We start from the raw sequence: 14,269 nt of genomic DNA, 5'->3' as shown, positions 1-14,269 counted from the left end.
ATTCAAATCAAATACATATCAGATATACAACTCTAAACTCTGATTTTGATACGGATGTTGGGCTGAGCACAAATATCCAAATGTTGAGCTTTTTACCTAACAATCAAATCAAATACATATCAGATACAGGTTTCTTTAACTTAAACGTTTGGCGAATATCAATATCACTGACAATTCACACATATATAAAGAAGAATCCACTAAACAGCAACATTTATACATAATTACACTGAAAAGTTTTCAGACTAACTGAGTTAAAAAATCCTCCAAAATTTCAAAAACATGATTTGTTAGTCTTTGAATTCTTTTCGTGATTAGTAATGCTTCAAAGCAATCATTGTGAATCAAACAGCAAATAATAAACTTCCCAAATGGCTTACAACAGAAGTTTCCGAAAGTTCAATTGCATATGTGAACAAACTTCGTTATTTCATTATCTTCAAAGTATTACGTTAAGAACAAGGTAATCTATATAAATTCTATAAGTCGTAATTTAGAAAAGTGGTTCTTGAAACCCGCAGGCATATTCCCAGTTCTACTGTTTCCGTAATTATTACCCTTAGCTAATTTCTACAAAGCAAGATATTGAAAAACATCACGTACTCTAAGGACATGAATATTTTAAAAATACTGTTCTCGTGTTTGAATAAGAACGCATGTATTTCTTTGTTAAAACGGGAATATTCTATTTTTGTTATCTATCCTTTATTTATGAAGCTACCAGAGCTACCTATGTGTAAGTACATTACTGTAATACGCCTGATGTTTGTTGAATATTCGTCCAATTACTACGCGACACGTTGCTAAGACAGCGTGTGGCTGAAATTAACATATTCAACAATTACTAGAACGTCGTATGTTTTGACTTAGCTTTGTAAGGCCTACTTTATTCTGGTTAGATACCCGAAAAACAACAACAAGCGAACTCTGTGTTTGTGGGTAGCTTTAGATATATTTTTTTGCAAGAGAATATCAATTTTTGAATATTGTCAAATAAAAATATCCTTCTTCATAAGTTCAATTGTTTATTATTCGAAGACACAATAAAAATAACTTATCTGGCGATACGTTGTATCCCGGATATAATTAGCTTTACGACCCACATAACGTTGTCTTATCACATACTGATTTGGTATTGTTTTAGGCGAAGTAGAAGGCATTTCATGTTAAATTTAGCTGAGGTGCTTAAAATTGCAATGTCACATGTGTGCCATAAAGATATGGTTATCAATCGTTTTTTCTTAATAAGTATGAGATACGTCAAAACTGTTAACAGTGTGTTAACAGGTGGCCTTTTTTCCTAAAGTGAATTGACAATGTTGAACTCAAGATAATGACAAGTGAATTGAAATGTTCTGTTCATGTATTATTAGTACACAAACGAGCTGAATAAGAGAGTGGTGATTTTAACAGTCATCAAAGGTTGTATAATTCGTATTGGTTTGCAGGCCGTATGACACTGTAATGAGAGTAATGTATTTTAAATGGTAATTTTCCATTTGTTATCCAGGGTGTAATTGAGAAGTTTAACTTCTATTACAATGTTCTGTTCTTCGATAACTATTATATTAACAATAGTAAAATAACAACAAAAAACAGTTGAGAAATACTTATTAAATATTTTGGTTTGGGTATATGAGGTTTTTACGCTCAATAATTTTCATATTGTTTGTCGATTAATGATAGTATGTAACATTCAGAGTTCTTTTAAGTAATGGAGGCCATCACGTGAACAGCTTCATGAGTGACCACTGATCTTATGGCCATAAATACGTACATATATATGTTGTTTACATGCAATGTGGCCCTGCATGACCAGGTGGGTTAAGGCGTTCGAGTCGCAATCTGAGAATCGCGGGTTCGAATCCCGGTCGCACTAAACATGCTCGCCCTAATGTGACGATCAATCCCACTATTCGTTGGTAAAAGAGTAGCCCAAGAGTTAGCGGTGGTGGTGCTGACTAGTTGTCTTCCCTCTAGTCTTACACTGCTAAATTAGGGACGGCTAGCGTAGATAGCTCTCGTGTAGCTTTACGCGAAAATCAAAAAAACAAGCAAACAAACATACATATAAAGTAGCGCTTATCAAACGCTTTCTAGTGGCACAACGGCATGTCTGCGGACTTATAATGCTAGAATCATGGTTTCGATACCACTGATGGGCAAAGCCTAAATAGCCCATTGTGTAGTTTTGTGCTTAACTTCGAACAAAGAAAAATCTGCTAAACAATCTTTCCATTAGAACAACTGAATCTAATGAAATCGAATCAGGGAAGTGATGCTTATAAATACTTTCTTATCCAACCCATGGCTAAACCTTATTGGCTTGATATTGCCAGGTGGTTAAGGCGCTCGACTCACAATCTGAGGGTTTCTGGTTTGAGTCCCTTTCACACAAAACATGTTCAACCTTTCAGCTATGCGGGCGTTATATATGACGGTCAACCCCACTATTCGTTGGTAAAAGAGTACCCCAAGAGTTGGCGGTGGGTGGTGATGACTACCTACCTTTCCCTAGTCTTATACTGCTAAATTAGGGACGGGTAGCATAGAAAGCCCTCATGTAGCTTTGCGCAAAATCGAAAAACAAAACAAACAAAACTGATTTTTACTGAAATTATTCGACAAAGAATTTTTCTAATGCTGTCTTATACAAAGACAAAATAAAATTACATATTTGTATTTAGCTGCTATAATTTAAAACTGTGCTGAATTTCAATGATCTGATCCAGTCTAGTTGGAAGAACAAAAGCTGAACTCTTATTAAATAACACGTTCTTCTAGTATTAATGAATAATTGTGTTGCACGAAACATATAAAAGAAAACAAGGTTCCCAAATAGCTGAAAAGCTTAAGTACCAATATGGATTGCATGATACATTAAGCAGATCAGAAAAAAGAGCGGATCTTCCATTAAGATTAAATACGTGATATAATATCATGATTTAGTTTGCTTTCTAGTTTGAAATTTAATTCTAATTTAAAAAAAAAAGTTAAGGCGCTCGACTCGTAATCTGAGGGTTTCTGGTTTGAATCTCTCTCACACCAAACATGTTCAACCTTTCAGCCATGCGGGTGTTATAATGTGACTGTCAATCCCACTATTCGTTGGTAAAAGAGTGGCCCAAGCGTTGGCGGTGGGTGGTGATGACTAGCTGCATTCCCTCTTGTTTTACACTGCTAAATTAGGGACGGCTAGAGAAGATAGCACTCGTGTAGCTTTTTGCAAAATTCAGAAAACGAACAAACAGATTTTATAGTTTTAAATGACTCAACACAAATGGAAGATCAAAGAATAATTTCAATTTTAATTATAAAATATAATATCACGTGTCCCTAGTTCACTTCATCTCTTCTGATCTTACCGTAGGCTAACACAAGGATATAATTTAACAGACTGCAATGTCCCCACGGTTTTAATGTAGAATTTAGATATTTTCGTGAAGTAATTTACATTTTATAATTATGGCAAATCGACCGAGGTCCTAATTTTGAATTACTGACTAGAAGGAAGGCAGCCAGTTAGGAGCACCGTACCATCAACTAATGACTGTTACTCTTATAACGTATGGGAAATATGTTATAGTATTATACAAACTAGAACTAGGTTCTTCAGGTTCGAATCGAAAGTTCTACCAGAAGACGAATTTACGATTGGCTCTGGTTAACTCTGAAATGCGAACATCTCCAGGATAACTTTAAGAAATATTGTGTTTTCCCCTGTTCGTACCAGTCAACATTTTTGTAATGCCCCCTCTTTTTTATTGATTGGGTTTGCATTTCGCGCAAAGCTACAAGAGGGCTACCTGCGCTAGCCGTATCTAACTGAGCACTGAAGGGCAAGAGGAAAGGAAGCAAGTCATCATCACACACCGCCAACTCTTGTATCACTATTTTATCATGAGCAGTCACCTTACCATGTCTGACTGCAGACAGCGGAAGACGGTAAAGAAATGGGACTTTGTGGGCTAGAGTACTCACATCTGGTCAATTCTGTTTTCTTAATCATGTGTGGCGGGCGATGTTGAAGTTATATTAGATAAAGATGCTCCCAACACAATGTGGATCTTACTTCAATCATTACCTCTTAAAAACCAGAGTTCATTGCATAATGACACACCTTACGATTTGTGCCCTGGTGTTGGATGTTTGCATCACAGCAGCAATTTGTTTTGTACTATCTCATAAATTTATATTTACTTACCTTAATTTAAAAAACCCCCGCTAGTACAGTGGTATGTCTTTGGATTTACAACACTAAAATCAGGGGTTGGACTCCTCTGAGTGGGCTCACCAGATAGTCCAATGTGGCTTTCCTATAAGAAAACGCATACATTAATTAATGAAGTACGTATTCACACACATCTAGTGGAAATTAGAAAAAGTAATAAAGACGATAAATAAGGTAGTAGCCACCGCATTCTATCTGCAAAAACAACTTTATATCAGTAATTTTTCATTACAAAGATCATTAGTTCCAGCGTCTTTTAACGAAAACCACATTTTCAGGAGTAGAGAGTGGATTAGAAATAAAGCATTGTGGAATACAACATTAATATACGACTGTTTGAATGCTTTAAAGTAAGCGTGATTAACTATATTTTGAAAGTTTCTGAGTCAAAAATGATGGATCAACATATGAACAAAGGAGTTTTGTTATGGACTGAACTTATTCTGACTTTTAAATATATTGCTTGTATTCCTTGCTAGTCTTACAGCTTCACTGTTTATACGTTATATCAGTGAAACATATTAAATAATATGTATTAACACACACACACATATATATATATATATATGTAAAAATTTTATTTTTCATGGCTACTGTACGTCCTGATATTTTTCACATATCTGGTGAATAGAAATTTTAAAGAGAGTATAATTGCAACATATTTAATAATTTTTTTATCATTTCGTCGCGTAATCTAGTGCTAGTATATCATTTCATAAGTAAAATAAAAAGTGAAGAATATCTAGTGCTAGTATAACATTTCATAAGTAAAATAAAAAGTGAAGAATATCTAGTGCTAGTATATCATTTCATAAGTAAAATAAAAGTGAAGAATATCTAGTGCTAGTATAACATTTCATAAGTAAAATAAAAAGTGAAGAATATCTAGTGCTAGTATAACATTTCATAAGTAAAATAAAAAGTGAAGAATATCTAGTGCTAGTATAACATTTCATAAGTAAAATAAAAAGTGAAGAATGAAGAATATCTAGTGCTAGTATATCATTTCATAAGTAAAGTAAAATATCTAGTGCTAGTATGTAAAATAAAAGAATATCTAGTGCTAGTATAACATTTCATAAGTAAAGTAAAAAGTGAAGAATTGCTTGTGCTAGTATAACATTTCATAAGTAAAGTAAAAAGTGAAGAATATCTAGTGCTAGTATAACATTTCATAAGTAAAATAAAAAATGAAGAATATCTAGTGCTAGTATATCATTTCATAAGTAAAATAAAAAGTGAAGAATATCTAGTGCTAGTATAACATTTCATAAGTAAAATAAAATATGAAGAATATCTGGTGCTAGTATATCATTTCATAAGTAAAATAAAAAGTGAAGAATATCTAGTGCTAGTATAACATTTCATAAGTAAAATAAAAAGTGAAGAATATCTAGTGCTAGTATATCATTTCATAAGAAAAATAAAAAATGAAGAATATCTAGTGCTAGTATATCATTTCATAAGTAAAATAAAATATGAAGAATATCTAGTGCTAGTATAACATTTCATAAGTAAAATAAAAAGTGAAGAATATCTAGTGCTAATATATCATTTCATAAGTAAAATAAAAGTGAAGAATATCTAGTGCTAGTATATCATTTCATAAGTAAAATAAAAAGTGAAGAATATCTAGTGCTAGTATATCATTTCATAAGTAAAATAAAAAGTGAAGAATATCTAGTGCTAGTATATCATTTCATAAGTAAAATAAAAAGTGAAGAATATCTAGTGCTAGTATAACATTTCATAAGTAAAATAAAAAGTGAAGAATATCTAGTGCTAGTATAACATTTCATAAGTAAAATAAAAAGTGAAGAATATCTAGTGCTAGTATAACATTTCATAAGTAAAATAAAAAGTGAAGAATATCTAGTGCTAGTATAACATTTCATAAATAAAATAAAAAGTGAAGAATATCTAGTGCTAGTATTTCATTTCATAAGTAAAATAAAAAGTGAAGAATATCTAGTGCTAGTATAACATTTCATAAGTAAAATAAAATATGAAGAATATCTGGTGCTAGTATATCATTTCATAAGTAAAATAAAAAGTGAAGAATATCTAGTGCTAGTATAACATTTCATAAGTAAAATAAAAAGTGAAGAATATCTAGTGCTAGTATATCATTTCATAAGTAAAATAAAAAGTGAAGAATATCTAGTGCTAGTATATCATTTCATAAGTAAAATAAAAGTGAAGAATATCTAGTGCTAGTATATCATTTCATAAGTAAAATAAAAAGTGAAGAATATCTAGTGCTAGTATATCATTTCATAAGTAAAATAAAAGGTGAAGAATATCTAGTGCTAGTATAACATTTCATAAGTAAAATAAAAAGTGAAGAATATCTAGTGCTAGTATAACATTTCATAAGTAAAATAAAATATGAAGAATATCTAGTGCTAGTATAACATTTCATAAGTAAAATAAAAAGTGAAGAATATCTAGTGCTAGTATATCATTTCATAAGTAAAATAAAAAGTGAAGAATATCTAGTGCTAGTATAACATTTCATAAGTAAAATAAAATATGAAGAATATCTAGTGCTAGTATATCATTTCATAAGTAAAATAAAAAGTGAAGAATATCTTGTGCTAGTATAACATTTCATAAGTAAAGTAAAAAGTGAAGAATATCTAGTGCTAGTATATCATTTCATAAGAAAAATAAAAAATGAAGAATATCTAGTGCTAGTATATCATTTCATAAGTAAAATAAAATATGAAGAATATCTAGTGCTAGTATAACATTTCATAAGTAAAATAAAAAGTGAAGAATATCTAGTGCTAATATATCATTTCATAAGTAAAATAAAAAGTGAAGAATATCTAGTGCTAGTATATCATTTCATAAGTAAAATAAAAAGTGAAGAATATCTAGTGCTAGTATGTCATTGCATAAGTAAAATAAAAAGTGAAGAATATCTAGTGCTAGTATAACATTTCATAAGTAAAGTAAAAAGTGAAGAATATCTAGTGCTAGTATAACATTTCATAAGTAAAATAAAAAGTAAAGAATATCTAGTGCTAGTATAACATTTCATAAGTAAAATAAAAAGTGAAGAATATCGAGTGCTAGTATAACATTTCATAAATAAAATAAAAAGTGAAGAATATCTAGTGCTAGTATTTCATTTCATAACTAAAATAAAAAGTGACGAATATCTAGTGCTAGTATAACATTTCATAAGTAAAATAAAATATGAAGAATATCTGGTGCTAGTATATCATTTCATAAGTAAAATAAAAAGTGAAGAATATCTAGTGCTAGTATATCATTTCATAAGAAAAATAAAAAATGAAGAATATCTAGTGCTAGTATATCATTTCATAAGAAAAATAAAAAATGAAGAATATCTAGTGCTAGTATATCATTTCATAAGTAAAATAAAAAGTGAATAATATCTAGTGCTAGTATAACATTTCATAAGTAAAATAAAAAGTGAAGAATATCTTGTGCTAGTATATCCTTTCATAAGTAAAATAAAAAGTGAAGAATATCTAGTGCTAGTATATCATTTCATAAGTAAAATAAAAAGTGAAGAATATCTAGTGCTAGTATATCATTTCATAAGAAAAATAAAAAGTGAAGAATATCTTGTGCTAGTATAACATTTCATAAGTAAAATAAAGAGTGAAAAATATCTTGAATGTGACATTTGTAATAGAATACACAAATGTTTCCGAATACAAAAGTGATTTGTTATTTGTTACTAACCAGATTTTTTCTGCACAAAACTGAATTTCTAATTTTTATATTTGTATTATTACTTGATTTTACTTTCATAAAAAATGAAACTGTGTGTTTATGGATTGTAAACACAACACTTTTAGTACGAAACTGTGTGTTTTATTGCAAACACAACACTTTCAGTACGAAACTGTGTGTTTTATTTATTTTAAACAGAACACTTTTAGTACGAAACTGTGTGTTTTATGTATTGTAAACAGAACACTTTTAGTACGAAACTGTGTGTTTTATGTATTGTAAACAGAAAACTTTCAGTACCAAATTATTGTTTAATGTATTGTAAACAGAACACTTTCAATGTGAAACTATGTTTTATCTATTGTAAACAGAAGACTTTTAGTACCAAATTTGGTGTTTTAAGTATTAACAGTACCAGTCTTGAGTGTGGCATCTATTTCGTTGGTTTCTCGGGGATGGCGGGACAGCTTGCGTCTTTCTTGCGTTATTTTGTCAACTTTATGAGCAAAGTTACCCGTGCAACGATCAGCAACAAACGTCATTTTCAATAATTGGTGCTGGCTTCATGCTGTTAAAAATTTAAGTGACTGCCAAACTCGAACAGTTTATTGTATTTCATATTAGTTTAAACGTCATAATTGGGGGAGTCACTTAAGCTCCCCTGACAGATTTAATCGAAGGTGATTTAGCTAGCCCTTCAGAACCAATTGTGACGTCACGTCAAGACACATAACCAATAGACAACTCTGCTTTATATACACATATCTATATATATCGAAACTTTCGAAATAAGTGTCGCGATGAAACAGTTTTTTGTGTTAATATGACACGTTAATAATTTAGCATTTCACGTTGTCTGTTATATAGACGATAAATAAATCATAATGTTTTGTGCCATCTTATGAATAATTGGTATCAGAAGTGTTCTTATGTCCAACGCTTTTTAAGGGTTTTAGGCTCGCGTGTTTACTCCAAACAAAATTGGTGCTATTTGAACCAGAAATCAATGCCAAGATACGTAGCTTCTATAATTTCAACAACAATAACTTTCTTCATTAACGATTTCGCGTCGATCCTGTTGTGTCGTGTTACGCTGAAATGTTAGAACGCTTACTGCTAACGCGTTGTTTTATTTTGTTTATGCTGTAGCGTAAGAGCTTTTAAGATGAATCTCTTTACAAAAACAACAAATTTTTATGAATATAGATTCTGATTATTCGACTAGTCATAGAAATGAAGTCTTTTATTGTTTTTGTCTATCAGATTTAACTTTGTAAAGAATAAGACAGGAATATTTAACTTCAAGAAAAATCTATTCAAAATTTAAAACAAAATCGACTTTTCGTGATGACGAGAAACCTGCTTGAAGTGAAAATCTATCTCGACGACTGTTATGGGTATTCAAACTTTTATTAAAATAAAGTAGAGCATAACGTTTCGACCTTCTTAGGTCATCTTCAGGTTAACGCTGTCTTCCATTTTATTTTAATAAAAGTTTGAATATTCATACCAACCGTCTTGAGACACACAAAATCGATTTTTATTATTATTTGTTCAGACGTTCGTTAAGAAGAATTTAGAGATAGAAACAGCATGAGGTACAAACATAACACGACACTTCTTATCATACTTCCAAAGTATTCAGTAAACAGTGGCATGTCTGCGGGCCTATATCACTAGAAACCGAATTTCGATGCCAGTGATAGGCAGAGCACAGATAATCCTTTTTGCATAATAACAAACAACGACATATTAAAATGTTATTTCTAATCAAATATCAATTTATAATTTTCAAAAGCTGAAGATAACTCCACAGTTTTGTGAAGCCATACACTGCTTGTTTGTTTGTTTTGGAATTTCGCACAAAGCTATTCGAGGGCTATCTGTGCTAGCCGTCCCTAATATAGCAGTGTAAGACTAGAGGGAAGGCAGCTAGTCATCACCACCCACCGCCAACTCTTGGGCTACTCTTTTACCAACGAATAGTGGGATTGACCGTCACATTATACACCCCCACGAATGGGAGGGCGAGCATGTTTAGCGCGACGCGGGCGCGAACCCGCGACCCTCGGATTACGAGTCGCACGCCTTACGCACTTGGCCATGCCAGGCCCCATATATTGCAAGGCAACTACTGATGGAGAAAAGTTTCTACTATATAAGTTGTCCAAGCAATTTTTGAATAAAGTTAATCATGTTATTTATGCAATACTATTCAGTTTGTTCACTAAAATTATTCATATTTTCATATACTCTGATGTTTTAAAAGAATAGTTTTTTATTTACGTTTAACTATCATACAGAAACATAATTTGAGAAATTTGAAATGAAACTCCAAATTTGGCGGTAAAAATGAAAACAAAGTAATTTCTTATTGCTTCGAAGTTTGAGTAATTTATTGAATAACTATAATAAAATCATTGCAAATGCACTGAATACTCTTTTAACACCAAAGTGAAAGTGTAATGGAAATCGGTAGCAGTGTCCTCAAGTAATTACGACTTTTTTTCACAGTCCTGGAAAATATACATTTCGTTATAGAAGATAGGTTAATTGCGGATTTCTTCACAAGCACTGAAGTGGGATTGTGGTGAGAACCTTACAAACACAGACTGGTTGCAGAAACGGTCATTAATTTTCATTCGTATATCAAGAGTGAAGACGGAGTGTTAACTTCGCAGGACGTTGCACGAGACTGGTTGATAACTAAAAATTATAGCCCCAATTAAACAACGGCCGTCACTTGTGAGAGCTTCATTAGTGGAGAATCTGTCTATCTGTTCACGTACTAGAATGTTAATATAATACGACTATATAATGTCGTTATGATTTTAAGTATAAGTTTTAAATCTCATTTCTGTGAATAAACCAATTTTAACATAAACTGTCATGCTACTAACACTATTTAATATATTGTTAAAATCGTACCACTTCTATGAATAATAATAATAACATCAAAACACAAATATATATATATATATATAAATCAAAATGAACTAAAAAATAACGAAATTGTGACGTCTTCTTCAAAGTAGTGCACCAATAAGAAACTGGTCTGATAAAATTAGAATAAAACTCATCTCTACGGATTCACATCTTCTAAATCACAAGTGCTAACGAGACGTTTCTTAAATTTGAATACTTGGATATTTTGTTGTTGGCGAGGTTTTCAGGAATACTGAACACGTCTGATGTTGTTTTACTCAGTAAATCTGCAAAACAAAAATGAATAATTAAACAAACAAGAGAAGCAACACGAGTCGTAACAATTATTATTACAATATTTACTGCCTAGAACTTCCAGTTTCTTTGGTGAATATTAATAAAGTCTTGAGGTCAAATCGTTCTTTTGTGTGTTACATTAAATCCACTGTGTTTATTTATTAAACGACTTTGTAACCTGTTTTTTTTTTGTAAATGTGAAAATGTTATCATACGCAAAGCACTATGTTCATTTGTATGTAGCACAGAGAAGGATTTGTAAACACCATCCATATTGATGACAAGAAGACCTTAAGAGAGGTGATTCTGAAAATGTCTGTAAATATGGAGAAAATATTTATAAGGTCTGAGCACAGTCCAAGTCATAATCTCATAAATTTAAAGTCAGTGACTTTTGGAAGTTGAGAATATGGTGCACTATATAGTCTCAGCTTATCTAAAAAGCTGTCAAAAGGTGCAATACAGAACTTCTCAAAATATATGATAAACTTTTAAATATCTAGTTGCAGAAAACTGTGATACGTATTTTTATTTACTCATGCATTTGAAAGCAATTATCCATGCTTTAGAATACCACCTTAGAATACCACAATAACGTCATCAGTTGGTTAGACCAACGACAGTAATCGAAAAGAGAAATCCATTATTATCCGTTGCTCTAATTACTTTGTAATAACGAACAGTCTTTAAGCGGACAATGATTTGAAACTCACAATTCGTATGCTTATGTTGGAAGTTTTTTTTTTGAGAAATAAAGAAAACTAAAAAAAATGGCGACTGTTAATTTTCTCAACCCCTGACAAGACTTAGCCTCTGACGTCCCCTGAAATAAAATGATTAACACTTTATGAGCACTGGCATGAATATGCTCACTGTTTTCACTTTGAATAATATCCTGGAACATCTACTACGTCTTTCTCTTATTCATTCTGTTCAAACTCAGAGGTTTTGCTTTAAATCTGTTGTTCTGAAAGTTATTAACAATCTTGTGAAATATATCATTCGGCTGATGTGCAGTGCGCATCACGTCCTAAACAGAATACAAATAATTGGGGAAATAAAGGACTAGTAACGAGGTAATTTTTCAAGTGACACGTTTAGAATTTTAGAAAGGATACATCATCTAGCTTATTTACGCTGAAGCCAAGAGCTTTACCATATACATTTCAAAGGTTGATATATTATAATTTAACGTCAGATCAAAGGAACATTAGCTAACTATAATGGGAAGTGAACATTCCACAGACTTATAGTATTTTATCGATATCGGGAATTTTTCCACAACAACGTGAAACCGTTTCCTGATTTTTTCTCAGTCACATAATATTCGTTTTCATTTTTTTGACTAATGGGCTTATAGTTTTATCATTATTTGTTTCCACATGTAATAGAAAACAATACTAGATAAATCAAAATTAACAATTTCTTTAAGATATGAGGACACGTTTCGTTATTTACATTTTTAAAATCTCGAGCCTGTAGGTCATGCATTGGTTTGAGGTAGATTTTACATCAAAATTTAAAGACAAAATGTGGATCTAGTTAACGTAATTTTTTACATTGTTTCCATGATTATTCTTTTCAATTTCAGTTATTGATTTCTGCTATGCAAAAATAAAAATGAGACTTGGTGGATGGTTTCTCGTTTTAAATTAAGCAAAATCTACACAATGGGCTATCTGTACTCTGCCCACCACGGGTATTGAAAAGCTTATTTCTAGTGTTGTAAGTCTACAGATGCACGGTTGTGCAACTAAGGAGTTTTGGTGAATGTATTCTAATAGAATGCAAGTAGTAGGTTATTGATTGTTATTTCCATAAAGGAAATAAATTAGGTTGAAACTGTCTTTTGTTTGTTTGTTTTGAAGTTCGCAGAAAGCTACTCGAGGGCTATCTATGCTAGCCGTCCCTAATTTAGCAGTGTAAGACTAGAGGGAAGGCAGCTAGTCATCACTACCCATCGCCAACTGTTAGGCTACTCTTTTACCAACGAATAGTGGGATTGACCGCGCATTATAACGCTCCCATGGCTGAAAGGGCGAGCATGTTTGGTGTGACGGGGATGCAAACCCGCAACCAATTGTAACAGTAGGAGAAAGTTGTGTAGTGATCGCATTAATTTTTGATACTGAAAAGTGTGACACTCAAGGTACAGCACTGACGGACACCACATAACCTATAGGAGGAGGTGCTGCAAAATGACCTCCATGTAGTGTCGTAATCTTTTTCAAGACCATAGAACACAGAAACAAGATGTTCCCTCTTGAGGTAGGCTTTCCTTTAGCTCGAATTAGGTGGTCCATGGTGGAGTGTTGTAAAGGGAACTCACACTAGGTGGACAAAAAAAGGTTGTTTGATTCGAGGAACTAAACAAGAAGAACATTAACCATCTTATCTAAGATCTTACAAATACAGTTAACAAAAGTAATTGGATGATAGTTAGAAGGAATCTTGGGATCCTTTTCAGGCTTAAGTAAAGAGAGTATAATAGCTCAGTGTCAAGCCTCAGGAAGAAGATTATTTTGCCAGACCCAGTTTAAGCTACCATTTTGGGCAAGAGAGGTAAGATAGAAATGGTGCAACATCACATAGGTCAGATTGATGTATTGACAAACTAACGAAGAGCAAGCTTGAGTTTCATCAGTGTGAAGAAGAGATTATAGTCCTAGAGACAATCGGCACAAAAAGAAAGAGGTGATCATTCTATCTACGACTTGATGGCCAAGAAGGCAGAGGAAGGAACAGAAGTGCTAGATGCATGAGAAAGGTTCTCCCAAATGTATACTTCTCACTGACCTTCTGTATCTTGTCCCATATGATTTTGGTACGGGTAGTAAAAGAGATGCCAGTTGTAAACTTAATGGAAGATTCCTTTTGACTTTGACATCTAGCCTGCCGTGCACAGGGATGAACCTGCTGAAAAGCAATGCATTTGAAAGAGGAGGTATCCCATATTCATTTTTTTAGCCTTTCATGCCTTTACCATAAACGAAGATACCGTGGGAAACATGTCAAGGTCTTAGAAATAGGTTGAGCAACTGTCTGGATGAGACAGTCAGCCACTGCTATCGCGTAGTCATCTATCAATGATAGCAGGATCAAGCT

Source organism: Tachypleus tridentatus, chromosome 11 (assembly GCF_004210375.1).
Source record: "Tachypleus tridentatus isolate NWPU-2018 chromosome 11, ASM421037v1, whole genome shotgun sequence".
NCBI lineage: Eukaryota > Metazoa > Arthropoda > Merostomata > Xiphosura > Limulidae > Tachypleus > Tachypleus tridentatus.
The sequence above is the reverse complement of the archived record's forward strand: the minus strand, read 5'-3'. Positions refer to the sequence as shown.